Genomic DNA, 19,206 nt, shown 5'->3' with positions numbered 1-19,206 from the left:
GATAACCTGGATTTATGTTTATTCAGTGCAAAAGAGTTTGTGGACAGAGCAGAAATAAGTGCCTGTATTCAATCCACTAGATTGACCAGATCTACTGGTCTCATTCCAAACATACAAGTTTTCTGAACTCTTCCCCAAACGTCCAAACCAGAGACTTTGAGAAGTTGCTATTAAAAGGTCCTCAGGAGGTAATTCTGATGTTGTTAGGTGCCATGGAGTCAGTTCTGATACACAGATAGTCCTTGGAGCACACAAGAAACACTGCCTGATCTTGTGCTGCCCACACAATTGCTGCTATGCCAATCTACTTCATTAAAGGTCTTCTCTTTTTTTGGATGCTCTACTTTACCAAGTATGATAGTTGGGTTTTGTGTTACCTTGGCTTGGCTAGGATGATCGGTGATGTGACCTAACAGTGTGACCAACTCCATGAAGGAATCTGTGGGCAGCGGTTGTAAAGGGATTAGGAAGTTCAGTTTCCTTCAAGTCACATGCCTGATGTGGTTGAAAGGAAGTTTCCTCAGGGGTGTGGCCTACTCCTCTTTAAGCTGATCCCTTCTCGCTCTGGAGATTGCGTTTGTTTCACTGACCTCTGGTTCTTTGGACTTGAGCCAATCACTCACCATATTGCCTGCCTATCCTGGAAACTATCAGTGACTTGCCATTTTGCCTGCCAACCTCAGATTCATTCAACTCTGCAGCCACAATTCTAGCCTATTATCCTTGGATTTACCCACCACTGCCTCATCAGCCTTTGATCTTCTTGGTTCATCTTTCTGCTACCTAGTTTGTCAGCCCCAGCAGCTATATAAGTTGGGAAAGGCCTCCAGCTTAATATCTGACTCATAGACTTGAACCAGACTGGACTTACCTACTTCTACAATTGCATGAACCATTTTCTTAATATAATCTCTCTGTCTCTGTCTGTCCCTCTCTCTTTCTGTGTGTGTGTGTGACTAGTTTTGCTTCATAAAGAACCCAGCCTAACATACCAATCATGATGTCCTTCTCCAAGGACTGACTGGTTCCTCTTGATAACATGTCCAAAGTACATGCCATCCTCATGTTCAAGGGGCATTCTGGCTGTACTTCGTCCAAAAACAGATTTATTCATTCTTCTAGCAGTAAATGGAATATACCATATTCTTCAACAATAGTTATAATTCAAATGTATCAATTGATTCCAACATTGCAAGTCTATCAATCCACATTAACAATGACTCTAGCACTTTCCCATTAGTACATATACGACCATTATCTTTGAAGGAACAATAAATCGAGAAGAAGGGCATGAGTTAAAGGATGGGTAAATTCTCAGACAAGATGCCCAAGGGTATTTGGAGAGAGTGTGTTTTAAATTGCATTAGGTAAACCTGCTGCACAACATCTTTTTAAAATATTGCAAAACAAGGAGGTTACTTTGAAGACTACGGTGTGCCTTACTCAAACCACATTTTTTTTAATAGCCTCATATGTATGTGAATGTTGGATGTTGAATCAGGACCACTGAAGAAATATTGGTGTATTTGAGCTACAGTGTTAGTGGAGAATATTGAAAATACCATGGATTGCCAAAATAACAAATAGATTTGTTTTGAAAGAAGTACAGCCTGAATGTTCCTTAGCGGCAAGGAAGGCGAAATTTCATCTCACATACTTTGAACATGCATTACAGGAGAGCCTAGTTCCTGCAGAAGGACACCGTTCTGAGTGAAGCAGAGAGGTAGAACAAAAGAGAAAGGCCTTGATAAAATGAAGTGATAGGGGTTGCCACAATGGGCTCAAATATAAGAACAATTGTGAAAATTGTGTGAGACTAAGAGGTGTTTCACCTGTTATACACAGGGTCCCTATGCATCAGAACTAACTCGATGGCACCTAACAACAACAATATGCCTTGTTTACACAGTGGGTTACCCACAGCACTGCTAACCACAGGCCAGTAGTTCAAAACTATCAGCCACTTCGCATGAGGGCATGAAATCCATGAGGGCAGTTCTAGTCTGTCATATAGGATTACTATAAGTCAGCATTGACTCAATGACAGAGAGGTGTTTGTTTGTTTAACTAGTTTAGGTACGAGATATAGACTAGATAGAGGAGTGCCACAAAGCAAATATTAGCAGAAAGCAGGAAAAGAGAAGTGGCCTAGATTCAGGAAAAGAGGGAGGGAGAGTATGCAGAAGTTAAATTGTTTAATATGGCTCCTCTATCTTTATAACGTCCACCCAGTTACAGATGGAGGCATGTAAATAAGGTGTAGAAAATTCTAACTCAGAGAGGAGTCAGTTTTGCCATTTCACTGAGTGTCAGCCGGAGCCATCTCAGAAGCATGATCAGGAGTTCCCCAGTCACCATGAAGAAAAGCCCACCAGCCCAAGCACTCGCAGGAAGTGGTGGTGGCAGCAGACGCACCAGAGATTGCAGCGCAGAAACTACCAGACTCAGCAGGGAAGCTTCAATGAAGTCACGAGACCATGAGGCAGAGTGATAGGCTTCCTGGCCCATGAACCAAGGCAGAAGTCAAGGGACTTTGAAGTTGAGAGGCCAAGGACCAGAGACCCCTGCCAGCATGACTGAGAAGAGCTAACAAAAAACCTGTATCTTTACCATTATGTGACCAGTTGGTTTCTCTAATAAACCTCCATCATCCAGAGTATTGTTTGCATGGCCATTGCAATGAATTATTGAACCCAGAAAGGAGTACTGTCATGAGAGGGAAGTTTAGTGTCAGACTAAGGTCAAGGAGAATGGAGGGCAGAGGAATGTCGGGACTCAGTGGCAATCAGTCTCGTGCTGGTGTGGAGTTGGATTCTCCTCCTTTTGCAGCAGAGGTCAAACATGACTTCCACGCTGTTTCCCCAGATCGTGTGAGGACTGTTGACCTAAAGTAGCATACAATCAAGATTCCTCAATCACACAATCAAGCTAATGCAAAACGAGAGATTTTAAAATAATGAAAAAGGAGGAGGAGAGATGGGATAGTGCTAATGAAAAAGAGTAGACAATTGTTTTTGATGTTTTTACTAATCACATAGTTTTCACATCAACATTATTCTACTGATTTGTCCAAGTAAGTAAGGTGGTTAGAAGAGGTAACAAGTGGCATTTGGAAGAATTTGGGAAAAGGCCTTATTTGGCTATAGCTAGGCAGTACTATGGCATTTCAAAGTTATGGTCATATGTGGTATGGGTTTAAATCCTAACAATAGTAGAAACATCTCTTAAATCCTATGCTGAGATAACATATCCCCCTTGGCCCTGTGGAGACACTTAGTATTTTATGAAGCCCATGGATCATCTGGACAGGAAATTATTTTCCTTCACTCCTCCATATTCTTTCTATATTTATACATTAGGGAAGTTGCACAGCTTGTTCAAATTAAGGGAAACAAAGTGCTGTTAAATATGTTGCAATGCAAAGTGATAATTACAATGGGATAAACTAGATTTGCTAGATTTCTGTTTTTTCAGTTTCACATGCATTCCCTTCCAACAAGCTCATTCAGAAAGGCATTTCTTAGTACAATACAGGACACACAATAGGCAGTTTGGAGGTTTCTTGAGTGAATTGAGGATGAAGAATAATAGCAATAAGGGGCTTGAACATCACAATGGTTAGGATGGCACAGGGCTGGCAGTGCTTTATTCTGTTGAACAGAGTATCCCTGTGAGTCAGAACTGACTAGATGGCACCTAACAACAAGAATAATAGTTGAAGAACAGGAAAGATTCTTATTGTTTTCAGTGATTTGAGTTCCTTACAAATATATGCACCCAAATGAAGGCTGAACATGAAAGTGGGACAAGGGGAAAGTAAAAGGAAATAGAGGAAACCATTAGGAGGCAAAGGGCATTTATAGAGGTCTAAGTACAGGCACGTACATATGTAAATATATTTATATATGACAATTGGGAAACAGATCTATGTGCATATGTTTATAGGTTTAGTATTAAGGTAGCAGATGGACATTGGGCTTATAATCAAGTACTCCCTCAATACAAGAACACTTTGTTCTATTAAATTGGCATTCCATGATGCTCACCTTCCCAACATGATTGCTGAGGACTTTATAGATTGGTATCGGACATATGGGCTAATATCACCAGACTTATGGCCTTGGACTGGACTGGGCTGGGAGGTTTTCTCAATGTTCAATTCCTCTAGTATATAAATTTCTTTCTTATACACATATGTGTGTTTATGAATTTGTTTCTCTAGCCTACCCAGACTAATACAATTATATGTACCCCATGTGAATTTTGAGGACACCCCAAGAACAGGGTTTGATGAAGTAAACACTGACAAAATACTTCATGAGCTGTGGGATGACATCAAGAATATCATTCATGAAGAAAGCAAAACGTCATTAAAAAGACAAGAAAGAAAAAGTGATCAAAGTGGAATCAGAAGAGACTGAAACTTGCTCTTACTTGTAGAGTAGCTTAAGTAAATGGGAGAAATGATGAAATCAAAGAACTGAAAATTTCAAAAGGCAGCTCAAGAAGACAAAGTCAAACATGATAATGAAATGTGCAAAGACCTAGATTTAGGAAACCCAAAAGAAAGAACATGCTCAGCATATCTTCAATGGAAAGAACTAGTCCACGAAGACATCAATTAAATCATTCTATTTTCATATTGGAAAGAATGGGAATTCTAGAATGCTTAATTATGGTGATATAGAACCTGTACATACAAGGGTGCTTCAGAAAGTTTGTGGGAAAACGCCATTATTTTTTCATTCCATCTTTCCATTTTTGAAGCCCCATCATATATCAAGATTCAGTTGTTAAAATAGGAGATATTGCATGGTTCAAGAAAGGTGTGGATCAGCATTGTGTCCTTTTACCATACTTAACTCAAAATGAATGTTTGCTTATTAGGGTTTATCTCAGAGGTGATATGCCATTGGGGGTAAACTTCTTGAAGTTGTGTTATATGTCTTTTTGTCTTTCAGTATAGGAAATCTAAGATTGATGAATCTATAGGGACAGCAAATAGAATAAGGGTTGGGGGGCGGGTGGGGTGTATGTGTGGAGTGTACAGTGGTGGGGTAAAAGGGAGATGATGTCACAATACTGCTCGACATAATTGAACAATCAAATGATATGTTCAATTAATTATAAATTATATATATATTGATATATATATATATAAAAAATATAATAAATTAAAATAAATATTTAAAAAATGTATGTATGCAGTATTAGTCTGGGTAGACTAGAGAAACAAATTTATGGGCACTGATTTATGTATAAGAGAGAGATTTGTATAAAGGGTAACTGTACATTAAGAAAGCATCCCAATCCAGTCCAGTCCAAGCCCATATGTCTGATACCAATCTATAAAGTCCTCTTCAGACTTATGAAACATACGCAGGAAACTGAGTGCAGGACGATCATAGGCTAATGGTTAGAAAGTCTTTGGATCCAGTGGCGTTGTAAGCATCTCAGCGCTGGCAGGGGTCTCTACGTGGCCTCTCCGACTCCAGAGGTCCAGTCACATCAGAATAGGTCCATGTGGCTTCTCCAGCTCAGGGCACTAGCATAGTTCCATGTGTCTTGTTGGCTGCAACATCTCCCAGGGAGTGAGCAGAGAAAGAGAAGTGTCTCCTACCTCCAAGGAAGAAATACATGATTTCCCAGTATTCTCAGGAGGAGGCCATGCCCACATAGAGGCCTCATTGGCTATAATCCAATTGACAGACTAGACTCCACTCCTTCACTCTTAATCCTATCAAGTCCCAAATTGACAACAAATTACGTAACTAACACATATGCTGAGTCAATAATCTTAGAAACTGTTGAAAAACCAGATATCCCAGGAAGGCTTAGTAATAACTTTTTCTATATATATGACACAACATTGTTTGATGAAACTGGGGAAAGACTTGAAACACTACTGAGGAAGATCAGCTAATATGCATCCATCAGTATGGATACAACTCAATAAGAAAGCCCTCACAACTGGACCAATAGATAACATCACGATAAAAGGAAAAAGATTGATGTTGTCAAGGGTTCATTTCAATGATCAGGGAAGCAACAATCATGAAATCAAACAACGTATTGTAGTGGATCAATCTGTTTCCCAAGACCTCTTTAAAGTGTTAAAAAGCAAGAGGACCAAAGTGTACTTGACCCAAACCATGTTGTTTTCAATGGCCTCATAAGCACGCAAAATCTGGACAATGAATAAGGACAACCAGAGAAAAATTGACCTATTTGATCCATATGGTGTTGGCAGAGTATCAAAATACATCAATAAATCAAAATACAGTTGAATAATTCTTATAAGTGCAGTCAGAACGCCTCTAAGAAGGGTGGATGGTGACGCTTTGTACAAAAACATGTACTTTAGAGATATTTCAAAGAGAAGAACATCATATTTGCTAAAATAGATGGGTCAGTGAACAAGAGGAAGATCTTCAGTGAGCTGGGTTGACACAGTGGTTGCAACAAAGGGCTCAAACGTAACAATCCTGAGGGTGGTGTAAGACCGGGCAGACTCTCTCTTAGTCAGTGCTGACTTCTAGGTAACTAACAATGGTTTCTTCTGTGTCTTTATACTTCCTTCAAATATGTATTCACGAATTCACCAACCACACATGCACCTTTCCACACATGCATCTTTGTAGATTCCCTTTGCATTAATATAGGGAAATTGTAAGGTTCTTAGAAAAGATATACTCTTGGTAAAGTTGTATTTTGACTATATTTAACTATTTAATTCACAATTCTTTTATTCAGATACCACCACTTTTAACATTCACAAAAAGAAAATCACTTTAAAAAAAAGTTTTATTGGTACTTCATCTACATGTCATACAATTCAATAATTTAATCATATCAAGAAGAGTTGTATAATCATCACCACAATCAATTCTAGAACATTTTCTTCTTTCTTGTATTCACTGTTATTTATGTAATTATTTAATTGTGGAAAAAGATACAAAAGAAAATGTTTTACAAATTCAATAATTTCTACATTATAATTCAGGGCCATTGATTATATTCTTTGTGATGGACAACCATTATTGATATCCTTTTCCAAATTGTTCCACCACCATTAACATAAAGTCAATGTCCCTAAGCAAAAACTCTTCCTCCTTCACTCATGGTAACCATTGGCCAAGTTTGCTTTTCATTTTTAGTTTTCTTGATATAATGTATGACATATCATACATTTCCATAGTGAAATCACTTTTAAATAGTTCTGTATACATCATCATAATCAGTTCTCCCTGCCCCCCTCCTGCATTGTTTAGTCCCCAAATTACATCACCCTCCTCACACACCCCTCTCCACAACAAAGGTAAACCACTGCATCAGCTATTGTCTCTGTGCATCCACTCCTGTGCTTCTCAAACTGGGAAACCCAACAGAATAAAAAGCAAAACCTAAGCGAAACAGCAAGAAGAAAATAATAATAATATAAAGATAAAAATAAAGAGTAAGAAAGAAAAGGCCAACACCACTATTTAAAAAGCCAGAGAAGACATTGCTGTCATGGAACAAGCAAGAAATATTTGAGCCTAGAGCAAATTCACATTGAATCAAGAGGGAGAACAATTAACCCAAGTATCATATTATAATGTCATTCCATCCGCCATGTGTTAAGCCGGGTTGACTAGGGAAACAAATCCAGAGGCACTCATATATGTATAAGAAAGAGCTTTTGAGCCCACTCTTTTCTTTTATTAAGAGTCCTGTTTGGTCGCAAGAGGGCCTCATGGTGCTGTGAGATAAGTAAGCTCTTGGCTGCTAGCTGTACAGTTAGCAGTTCAAACCCATGAGTCACTAGATGAGGTTATCTGCAAGTATAAAGATTTACAGTCTAAAAAACCCTAAGGAGTGGTTCTACTCTGTATAATAGGGACTGTGATAGGTTTATTGTGCCAACTAGGCTTCTGTAGGAACATGCTGGCAGAGTTTAATCAGGTCGCAGCTTGATTGGAGGGTGACTGAGAGAAATGCTTTCTGAGGCTGGCCCCCTTCTCTCTTTCTCCCTAGTGATTGGATGAGGGTGCTGCTGCTTGAGCTAATCCTTTGCCTGAGGCATGTGCTACACTACCTGTGGGCCAAGCCAACCTGTGGATCATGTTGCCTTTCCATGTATCACTAGAGTTTGAGGATTCTTCTAGACCTGCTTGGCTACGCTGCTGGTGGATTGTGGAGGCATGCTTCACTATGCTCCTGTGCATGGGCTGTTGCTTCCCCATCCTGCTGTCTGCTGCCTGCTCAGACTCTGCTTGTCTTGCCTGACTACTTCCTTGACCAGCAGCCAGAGTGAACGGAAGGACCTTCAGTATATTAACTGTTGAGGAAAGTAAGTTCAACTGAGCCCTCTGGACTTCTGTGTAGACTGATTAACTCAGGCATCCTCAAACTATGGCCTGTGGGCCACATGCGGCTCACCGAGGACATGTATCTGGCCTGCCGGGTGTTTTTGCCCCATTTGTTTTTTTAAATAAGATATGTGCAGTATGCAAAGGAATTTGTTCATAGTTTTTTTTTAAAACTATAGTCTGGCCCTCCAACGGGTCTGAGGGACAGTGAACTGGCCCCTGTTTAAAAAGTTTGTGGACCCCTGAATTAACTGTTATATTCCTTCTTGCTGTATGAAATTATATATATATATATATACAATAAAAAAAGAAAGAGCTTTATATCAAGGATTAATTGTATATCAAGAAAACATCCCAGCCTAGTCCAACTCAAGTCCATTGTCCAGTACTAGTCCATAAATCCCTTTTGAGACTCACGCAGGCACAAGCAACAATGCAGGAATATCTCAAGTTGGTGAGTGCAGAGTCTTGTGGCTACAGTGGCGGTGGCTCTGGCAGCAAACAGGGTCAGCCAGCAGGATAAAGTGAAGGCAGAGAGAGAAGGGGAGGTTCCCTTAGGGACCTCCTTAGGAGGCCACACCCAGAAAGGAGGAACTATCAGGCTGTGACCTGATTTGCAGGTTGAATACCACTCCTACGGTTTTATCTATCAAGTTGACATGAAATTATGTAACTACAATAAATCATAATCAAGTTTATATTAATCTATCTGATAGTAAAGCAGTTTGAGTCCTCCACCTGTGGCCACATGGGATCTGCTGGGGGCTTAATCTGACTAGAGACTCTGCAGGTGGCTTTGAGTTCCCATTGTCCTCCTTACCCTTTTACAAGGTGAGTATTCACAGTTTAAACACTGATACTTTTCCCTTCATCATATTTGGGCCACAAAGGCTAGTGTGCTTCTTCCATGTGGACTTAGTTGACACCTCACTTAAATGGCTGCTTCTTTGATGTCAAGTCTTTAAGTCCCCTGACACTTCCAATTGAGAGCTAGGCACCATCTGTTTTCTTCCCCACACTTTGTTGTAGCCTTTATCTTCAGTGATCTTTCATGAAGGCCAGTATTGAGCAGGGCCATGTTAACTGTTCTTGGAATGGGGCTAGGGTTAAGTGGGAGCCCAGAATCCATCTGCTTGTCCATGGGTTATGAACAACTCTGGTTTACTTTGGTAGTCATATTATGACAAAAATACAAACAAACAAGAACAAAACCAAACAAAGAAAAGGCAGAAAAACAAAAACCCAAAGAAACAAAAATGAAAAGCATTGTCAGTCATCCCCAGGGTATAAGGCGATTGCATTGATAACATCAATAATTTATCCAATGACATGTAATTTAAGATACTGTGGTTATGAGGAGTTATGGGACTATAGTCTATGAGCTGTGATCCATGAGCTGTTGCTTTGATTGAGCTCTGTCTACAGGGAACATGGGAGTTGGTGTGAGGGGAAAATTTTCTGTACTATTTCTTTCAAGGGCAGATCCTTGCCTCTCAGATAAAAACCTGTCATTAATGCAAGGGGAGCATTAAGGTACTGAATATATGGTGGTTCTGGGTCTCTTTTTGTTGGACTTCCGCTGAGCTACGGGTCCCACCCAAGGTCCAATGATCACTATTTCCAGTCTTGGGTGGCCATCCTTTGCTTCCTCTCCCATCAGTTTTTCAGTCCTAAATCTGAGGGTACGAGTAGTTTTGAGGTAGAGCCCAGTTCGTTCAATTAGGACTTCCACATTGCATCCTTCTGGTATGGTTCTTACAAATCACTCTCTTTTCTGTTTTAAGAGGTTTACCACCATGAAGGCCTAAGCTATAGTTAGCATTAATCATAAAATCAGTCATTATAATTTCTGACTACATTAAACCTTATTTGTAGTTAAGGGGTAAGATATCATCTAATGTGAAATAATTTTAGAGAACTAATTACAACTAAAAAGCATATTTTGAGTATAAGCATGCTTTGGTTTCTTTGATTTTATCAGTAGCTGGTAACTAGTATTCTGCAGGAAAAAGGGTTTCTACTCCCATGAACACTCTCAGAAACCCAGAGGCAGTTGTCCCTTGTCCTGTAGGATCCCTGTGAGTTGGCATCCATTCCGTGGCAGTGAGTTTTAAAGAGGACTGTTTACATAGCCAAAAGTAGGCAACCCAAAAGAACTCAAAAAAATTCTCCACTTGTCTTTGGCACCTATATAACAAAAAGTTTTTTTCGAGGGAAGGGTGGAGATGCAGTTATTAGATATGCTCCAGGCAAAGAATGTGGTTCAACCCAATTTACAGGGTAAAAAGCCTCTGACAGGAACAGGTGAGGGTCACACCCTCAGAGAGTGACTAACACCTATCACACAGCTGCAGATCACCTGGTTATCTGTTCAGTTCACCGTATTCACTCACCACTTAATTCTTTGGGTGAAGGAAGCTTCAGCAGCAGCCCTTACTGGAAGAGCATACAGGTTGGGGCTCGACACGCATCTTAGATTCTTGAGAAGGTAAGGTGTTACAGGGGACCTGCTGTAGGGCTTTTACCAAAAGCTCAAAAAATTCAGCTCTGAAAGTCTAATACATTTCAGGCAGTAGAAATATTTCTTAGGCAGCAGGAATCCTTCCTTTAAAAAGTGTCTTCCGAGTCCATGGCAGGGGCAGAAAACCATCCTAGAGCCATCAACGTGACTAATAGGATGTAAGCAAAAATACTGGAAAGTAGACGAATAAGTGACTGATTGGGGGGACAAAAGGGGTGTGTGTTCGTGTTTGGAGTGGCGGGTCCTCAGCAGCAGCGTCCCTTCCAGAGATTTCACGTCCCGGGTTCGCCCAGCACCCGGTGGGCACACCTAGCATTTTAATCTCGCTTCCGTCCACCCACCCCCTCCGAATTCCTTTCCGGCTGCGGACCCGCCGGGGGCTCCCTTCCAGGCCGCCCCGCTTATCACCCCGGCCCGGTCACTTTCCGGCCGCGGCCAGACGAGCCTCGCAAAGTTTCCTGTGACGCCCCGTCCGTGTCCAGCCCCATCCCGTCCTCACTGCCCCCCTGGCAGCTCGGGACACCCGCTAGAGAGGAACCCCACCCGGAGCCGGGAGCAGGCCCAGAGGGCGGCGGCTTTGCGCGCGCCCACCCGGCCGGGAGCCTGGGCCCCGCCCCCTCGGGGGTCCTGGCCAATGGGCCGCGCCCCGCCTCCTGGGAGGAGGTGAGGAGGGGGTGTGGGGTCCGGGCGTCAGCGCCCGCCTTCCGCCTGCATCCATTGGCCGCGGCCTCTTGGGTGCCCGGAGACCGGAGTGCAGTGGGATTGGCCACAAAGGCCCGTGACAGCTGCGCTTATTGGCTGTGGAGGTCCCCGTGACGCGGGGTGGTGACTGGCTCCCGTGTCTGAGGGGCTCCGGCTTGTCAGGTTCTAGGTAGGTGCATTTCGCGCCGCCCGCGGCGGGCGCTGTTGCCCGGGGCAACGCTGGGGGAGGGGGTAAGGGAACGAAGGGCCGGTCGATTGCGGGGGTACTAGCCCCCGCCCGCAGGGGGGCGCCCGGGATTCGGCCCTGGCGCCTACGACTGCGCGGAGAACTCTTCCTGTGTCCTCGGCCATCCCCCCCAACCCCCGCCCCAGGCTGCGGGGTCGCCCGCCCATCTTCCTGCCCGCGGCGGAACATTCCTGGTTGGGGCTTGGACCGTGCTGCACAGCCGGCCCTGCGAGGCCCGCCCCTCCCACCATCCCGGGACCTGGAGGCTGAGGGGGCGGGCGCGGGCGCGAGCGGGCGGTGGCGGGTGGAATGGGCCCCGCCCCGTCGCGGGATCCGGGTGCTGCGGGACCTGGGACAGTGTAGGGGTGCCTGGGACACAGCCCATCACGCCTGCACTGTTTTACTCCGCGTGCTGCTTTCCTCGGCCCCGCCTTCCCGTTGGAGTGGCCACCCCCGAAGCAGAGGTGTTCCCCTAATTCTTTCCCACCTCCGGGCCCTTTCCTCTCCCAGGACCTCTCCTGAGTACACTCTTGTGCACCGCCCCAGTGCCATCTTCCTCTGCTTTTAGCCCCCACTTTGCATCACCTCTCCCATCCCGGCCTTCAGTGTTGCTCCTCAGGTCCAGACCAGAGACTGGCTCTGGGTTGGGAGCTACCACAGCGGAGGTCAGAGGTGGAGAGGCAGCATCTGCTCTGTTCCTTCTTGGCCATTTAGGTTTGGGGAGGTGTATGGAGGTTTTGAGTCAGCTTCAGGCTTAAAGTCTTACGTAGATCAACTTTCTAAAACACCAGCCAGGCTGGTGTTGGTAGGGCCTCATCGACAAATGGAAGGTTTCCTATGAAATGGTTGCTTTATTTTTAACTTTGTACATGTGTGAATTTCCTATCTAGTGCTTTGTGATTACAAAATCGATCATTTATTTGTTGAGGTAGCTAACTTTATTGCCGTGTTTTATGCCTTATGGTTAAAAATAATGAAGTTTTAACTTGTTTTATTCAGAAGAAGATGCCTATAGCAGTCTTACCATCATTTTGACATAAAACTTCACTGAAAGTGCTGAAGTACTGTTTTTCTCCAAATTGTTTAAGATCCATTTTTTTTCAAACAGCTTCCCTATTTATGATTGTAGGGATAATATCAGTAAGAAGATAGACCAAGACAGCTTTAGTGCTTAAAGACTAGAACATACTTTTCAACCTGTGCACTCAGAACAGGATTAGAGGGGAAAAGGTATTGCAAAATTCAATAACTTCACTAGTGCTTGTGGGCGTTGTAAACCTATGCAGACTAGAGAGAGGGCTCTATAAGAGCCACCGTTATCAATGTGAAGAAAGCAGAGGGTGAGTGAATCTTTTGTAATTTAGGGCATCATTTCTGCTAGTACTACGAGCCGAGCTGTAGGAAATATCCTTACAAATGTATTGGGAGTATATTAAAAGAGAGCATATAGGCATACTTTGAACTTAATGTTTTATAGGAAAGACTTGGAGTTCTGTTTCTCTTCTGCTTAGTAGTTAACAGCATGAACTGTATACCATCTAACATTACATAGTATCTCTTTAGTGCAGCTTCTGCACTGTTTTGAAGGATGATTTCAATAGTGTAGAAGAAGTAATTTAGGCTTTTGTTAGATGAATCACTTTCATTTCATCTTCAGCTGTTAGGTAGCTAACTAACTCTGGTCTGAGAACATTGCAAATTTGTTTGTTTCCTGTTCCATTATTTTATAATGAAAAATTTCAAATATGCAGACAAGTTGAATTATATAGTGAATATCCACCACTTGGACAACAATGATCTTTTTGTGAGAGTGGTTACAAAGGTAAACAGTGAACAGAGAGATGAGAAATTATGAAGTTTGAAAACCAGCATAAAAGTATTTCATAATGAAATACCGTAAGGTGCTTATTTCTGTGCATAGGTGGGAATAGTGTTTGTATAAACAATAATAATTTCGTTTCATGAAGTTATTCATTACGAAGCAGTCTGGTGAGGGAGAAGGAAGTCATCTTTGGTAAATCAAAGCTTGTATGATAAATTGCATTTTGATAATCAGAAAAAAGGAAATTAGTGAACTTGCTATACAAATGAAAGTTTTAAGATTAGACATCTGCATTAATAGTCTGTAGTTTGGTATTTGATTTTTTTTTGAGTGTGCATTCTTCTCTTGGAGAGCTGCATGGAGCTAACAATTCAATATGATGGTCACATAATAAATTGGATCAATCTCTTTTTATAAAAAATACGAATATATTGTTGTGATGGATAAAAGCTTTTACATGTGGCCTTTTTTTTTTTTAACATTTTATTAGGGGCTCATACAACTGTTATCCCAATCCATACACACATCAATTGTGTAAAGCGCATTTGTACATCGTTTCTCAAAACATTTTCTCTCCATTGAAACCCCCAACATTAGGTCCTCATTTTTCCCCTCCCTCCCCGCTCCCCCCTCCTGCATGAGCCCTTGATAGTTTATAAATGGGCATTTTGTCATATCTTGCCCTGTCCGACGTCTCCCTTCATCCACTTTTCGGGTGTCTGTCCCCCAGGGAGGAGGTCACACACAGTTCCATGTAATCGGTTCCCTCTTTCCTACCCATTCTCCCTTTACCCTCCCTGTTTTGCCACTCACACCACTGGTCCTATAGGGCTCATCAGTCCTGGATTCCCTGTATTTTCAGTTCCTATCTGTACCAGTGTACCTCCTCTGGTCTAGCCAGACTTGCAAGATAGAATTCGAGTCATGGTAGTGGGAGCGGGGAGAAAACATTTAGGAACTAGAGGAAAGTTGTATTTCTCATCATTGTTACATCGCACCCTGACTGGCTCAATTCCTCCCCGCGACCCCTCTGCAAGGGGATCTCCAGTGGCCTACTAATGGGCTTTGGATCTCCACTCCGCACTACCCCCATCATTCACTATGGTAAGATTTTTTGTTCTGATGATGCCTTACACCTGATCCCTTCGACACCTCGTGGTTGCATAGGCTGGTGTGCTTCTTCCATGTGGGCTTTGTTGCTTCTGAGCTTGATGGCTGCTTGATTACCTTCAAGCCTTTAAGACCCCAGACACTATACTTTTTGATAGCGGGCACCATCAGCTTTCTTCGCCACATTTGCTTATGCACCCATTTGTCTTCAGTGATCCGTTCGACACCCCGTGATCACACGGGTTGATATGTTGTTCCATGTGGGGTTTGTTGCTTCTGAGCTAGATGTGGCCTTTTTTTTTGCAGAACGTTTTATGCAGACAGAACTAATTTATCTAGGGTGACAAGTAAACTGATAGGACTGAAAATTGTATTGGCCATTTTGTCTTATGATGTTGATAAAGGAATGCTTTGATCCAGAACTTTATAATAAAGGAATAAGTATAAATTGGTGTGAATTCAGAAATGTGTATATTTGTAATTTCCCATTTCGGGAAACCCTTGCGCTGTAATTGTTTGAAGCGTGCTTTTCAGTTTTCTTATATCCTAAATCTGTTTTTCATACTTTCTCATTTATGTAACTGATTTCTTAGATAATAAAATTATGAACTATATCTTAGAATGGATAGATCTCTAGGTTGTTTCATTGTAATTTTAAATACCCCTCATTTGTCTTTAGCATGCTTGTACAGTTAATCTATCATGCCATTGAGAGTTTAAAGAGAACAGTAGGAGTCCTGGATGCAGCGGGGTTATGCATTGGATTGTGTGATACACAAGGTCAGCAGTTCGAAAGCACCAGCTACTTCGCTGGAGAACACCAGGGTTTTTGTAGAGTTAGTCTCTGAAACAAACTGGGGCAGTTTCTACCCTGTCCTATAGTCAGCATTGACTCGATGGCAATTAGCTTGGTTTGGTTTTTGGAAACAGGTCTTAGTTTTAGAACTTTAGTGGTAGTTCTAAAAGTTTGAGGACTCAAGTTAAATCAAAGCTCGAGCTTTGCCCTTTTCCTCCCTTTTGCCCTCTCTTTCCTACCTCCTTCCTCTTATTAGATTGTTTATGAAAGTCACGTGTTTTAATTAATTCAGAAAACTATATGAAAAAAATCACTTGTCATTTTAAAACTGCTGTTGAGTCAATACTGATTTATAGTGATCCTATAGGACAGGGTAGAACTGCCCTGTGAGTTTCCAAGACTGTAATTGTTTACTGGAATTAGAAAGCCCAGTCTTTCTACTGCTGAGCAGCTGGTAGTTTCAAACTGCTGACCCCTCTCATCACAGCTCAATGCATAACCAATACACTACTAAAGCTCCTGTCGTCATTCTAACATAATTAATGTGAAATATCTGAAACCAGGTTCTTCTGTAACTTTCTATTTTTTTTCTTTGTTTTTATCAGTATCATTTTGGGGGATCTGTGCATGGATTTAAACCTGCAGAAAATTTTGCATTTGAGACTCAGTTCCTCTAAATTAGAAGAGATGTTCAAAGGAGGGAGGTTTGAAAAGATTACAGGATGAGGTAGGGCAGAACAAAGGAGTCAGATCTAGGCAGCTACCCAGTTTTTTGTATTCAGTAAGTACAAATACAATCCTACTTACCCTTATAAAACTAATGTGCCTGACAAAATAAAGGGCTTCTCAGGTTTTTTATTGGGAATTAAAAATATTTAGGTGATAAGAAATTTACTTAGTACCTTTCTAAAAAGTAAATTTCTCTATTCCTGAGATAGTACGTATTCAGTTATTTAAATTTTATATTATATGTGATTTGTTATTATTAAATAATCTGCTTTTATTAAACGATGACTAATTTTCAGTCTTATCAGCACTTGCCATTGTTTCCTCCTTTATTAGTAATTAAAACACTGAAAGTGTTTGTCTAGGTATTTCTTTTCAGGTAGCGAAAAGAAGATCTATTTATTTTGGAGCTAGACAGTCTGTATTTCAGTTTTAGTTCCTCTTCTGTGGGATTTCAGGCAAATTACTTAAATCTTTTAAAACCACTGTTTCCTCTTGTATAAGACCAAACAAAACCCAACTCTGCCATCAAGTCAGTTCTCACTTGGGTAGAACTTCCCCCTGTAGGTTTCCGAGACTAACTCTTTATGAAAATAAAAAGCCTCGGTTCCTGTACAGTGACTGGTGGTTTGGAACTGCTGACCTTGCGATTAGCAGCCCAGTGAATAACCCACTATGCTACTAGGACTCTACTCCCCAGAAGTTTGTTAGGAAGCCTAAATGGCACATTCTAGGTAAAGTGCTAGCATTGTGCCTGAATTTAGGAAGGGCTCAACTGCTATTTTCAGTTCCTTACAAGGTAATTTTAATTTCCTCTCATTAATGTGTGTTTTATTAGTGTTATTGTTAGTTGCCATCAAGTGGATTTTCACTCATAGCTTCCCCAAGTATACGGAGTAGAACTACTCTGCAGGTTCAAAGTCCTGGCCTTTGGGAAGCGGGTTGCCAGGATTGTCTTCTCAGGGGCCACTACGTTTCAGATCGAGGACATTAAAATAATGCACATACAATTTACTTAGATTGAATGATATTTGTATTTATATAAATGACTAGAAATATCTCAAACTGGTTATTTTGTAGTCTCTTTTCAGTGGGGATCATTAGAAATTTAAATTGTTTGTTTTTAACCCCCAAATATTTCCAGTTTGTCTGGATTCCTGAATTCTTTCCCATTAACCTTAGATTACTATCTGTTACGATGTAGGGTCCAAATTCCTTTCATTCAAACCACAAGTATTTGTCTAAAAGTGCTATGTTGTTGTTAGGAGCCTTCCAGGCTCCCACAGGAGGCAGTCTGACCTGTGTACGGCAGACGGACACACTGCCCCATCCTGGGCTGTCCTCATACTTGTTCCTTCGATGGAGCCTCAGTGGCATAGAAAAGCTGCCTATGGCCTTATTTATTGTAATTTAGTCAACTTGAACCACACTTATTTAAACTGTGTAACACTAACACTCTAATACATAAAACTATTTGTTCTTTTTTTCTGCCTCATTCCAATGTATTTTTAAGGTGTGGGATCTTATAAATATCCCTATTTCAGAATTTGTCCTCTAAGTGTAAGGTTCTGGTTTTTAAAGAACATACTTTCAATACAGAGGTCAGCCTAGAGTTATTGTGTGGAGTGGAGCTACAAGTTTCACTGCCATCCAGTCGCTTCCAACTCCGAGTGACCCTCGAGGACCGGTTAGAAAGACTAACTCATTAGGGGAGTAGAAGGCCTCATTTTTCTCCTGTTGAGAGGCTGGTGGTTTCAAACTGCTTTTGGTTAGTAATCCAGTGCATAACCCACGATGCCACCAGAGATTCTGAACCGCGTAAAAATGAAAAATAAACCAAACTCGCTGCTATCCAGTGGATGGCGGCTCATAGCGACCCTATGGGACAGGATAAAACTGTCCCTGTGTGTTTCCGAGGCAAATTCCTTAGGGCAGTAGAAAGTCCCATCGCTCAGAGTAACTGGTGGTTTTGAATTGCTTACATTGGGAAGCACAGTCCAATGCATAACTGCTATGCCACTGGGACTCCGAACCAAATAAAATGGGTTGAATTCAGTAGCCTTCCTGTTATCTTCAACAATAAAACAAAGATTTTGTGACCTGAGTCAGTGATCCTCAGTATTTTTCCCCATCTGAGTACAAGATGCTCATGTGTTATGTATTTCAATGTGCAGTTTCATATTTTTGCTATAATTCCGTATCTTCGACTCCCATTTCAAGAATGCTTATAATGCAAGTGACTGAGGATGACATCATTATAAGGATGAACTTGAATCTCCTCATTATTAGAAAAGTAATTAAAAAATATACTTAAGTATTTTTACTATAAATACTTAAGAAACACCTTAAAGCACTACATTGGAGACTTAAGTGATAGCCAGATTTCCCTGAAATGTGTAACTCTTTACTTCTTATCAGTCTTGTAATGCCACAGAAGAAAAGGTTACTACAATAATTTTATGTGGTGGATAATGGAGAGTTTCACATTTTAAAGAGTATTTGTGAGCACTTAAAAAGGCTTTAATAACAGCACCATTTGCCTTTCTTGTATATAAATAACACCATTTTTTTGTAGAAAGATTGAACTTAATTTTTTAGCATAAACTATCTTACTTGCTGAAGAGCTATTTCCATAGTTGAACTAACAGTTTTAGAAAGAGAAACTCTTGATGCTCCATTAATTATAACTGTCCAGTTGATATAAAATTTTAGCATTTCAGGATGAATTTTTATATTCTAGATTTGCTTAGTGTTTAAAAAGGTCTTTTTAAATATTGATTCAGAAAGATATCTTTAAAATTTCATTTGTATGCATTAGGTTGCTTTTAAATTGCTTACTTTACAGGTAAGTAACAGTATAGAATAAGAAGTAAAGACTTAGAAAAACTAAGTTTAGTAGTCTCCTGTTATTCACAAATGATATTTCTGGAAACCTAGGAGGAGCTCTGGTAG

General features: G+C 41.3%; 1 protein-coding gene across 1 annotated transcript in view; it reads left to right on the top strand.

The window, feature by feature from the left end:
- Positions 1-11,673: 11,673 nt before the first annotated feature.
- Positions 11,674-19,206, top strand: part of FER (FER tyrosine kinase) — a 222,544-nt gene continuing 215,011 nt past the window's right edge. Inside the window, exon 1 of the mRNA XM_045285087.1 lies at positions 11,674-11,743. The gene's annotated coding sequence lies outside the window, so the exon portion shown is untranslated. The remainder of the gene's footprint in view (positions 11,744-19,206) is intronic.

This window comes from Echinops telfairi, unplaced genomic scaffold, assembly GCF_000313985.2.
Source record: "Echinops telfairi isolate 266 unplaced genomic scaffold, ASM31398v2 ScPeMD7_7469;HRSCAF=8507_1, whole genome shotgun sequence".
Classification (NCBI taxonomy): Eukaryota; Metazoa; Chordata; class Mammalia; order Afrosoricida; family Tenrecidae; genus Echinops; species Echinops telfairi.
The sequence above is the reverse complement of the archived record's forward strand: the minus strand, read 5'-3'. Positions and strand labels throughout refer to the sequence as shown.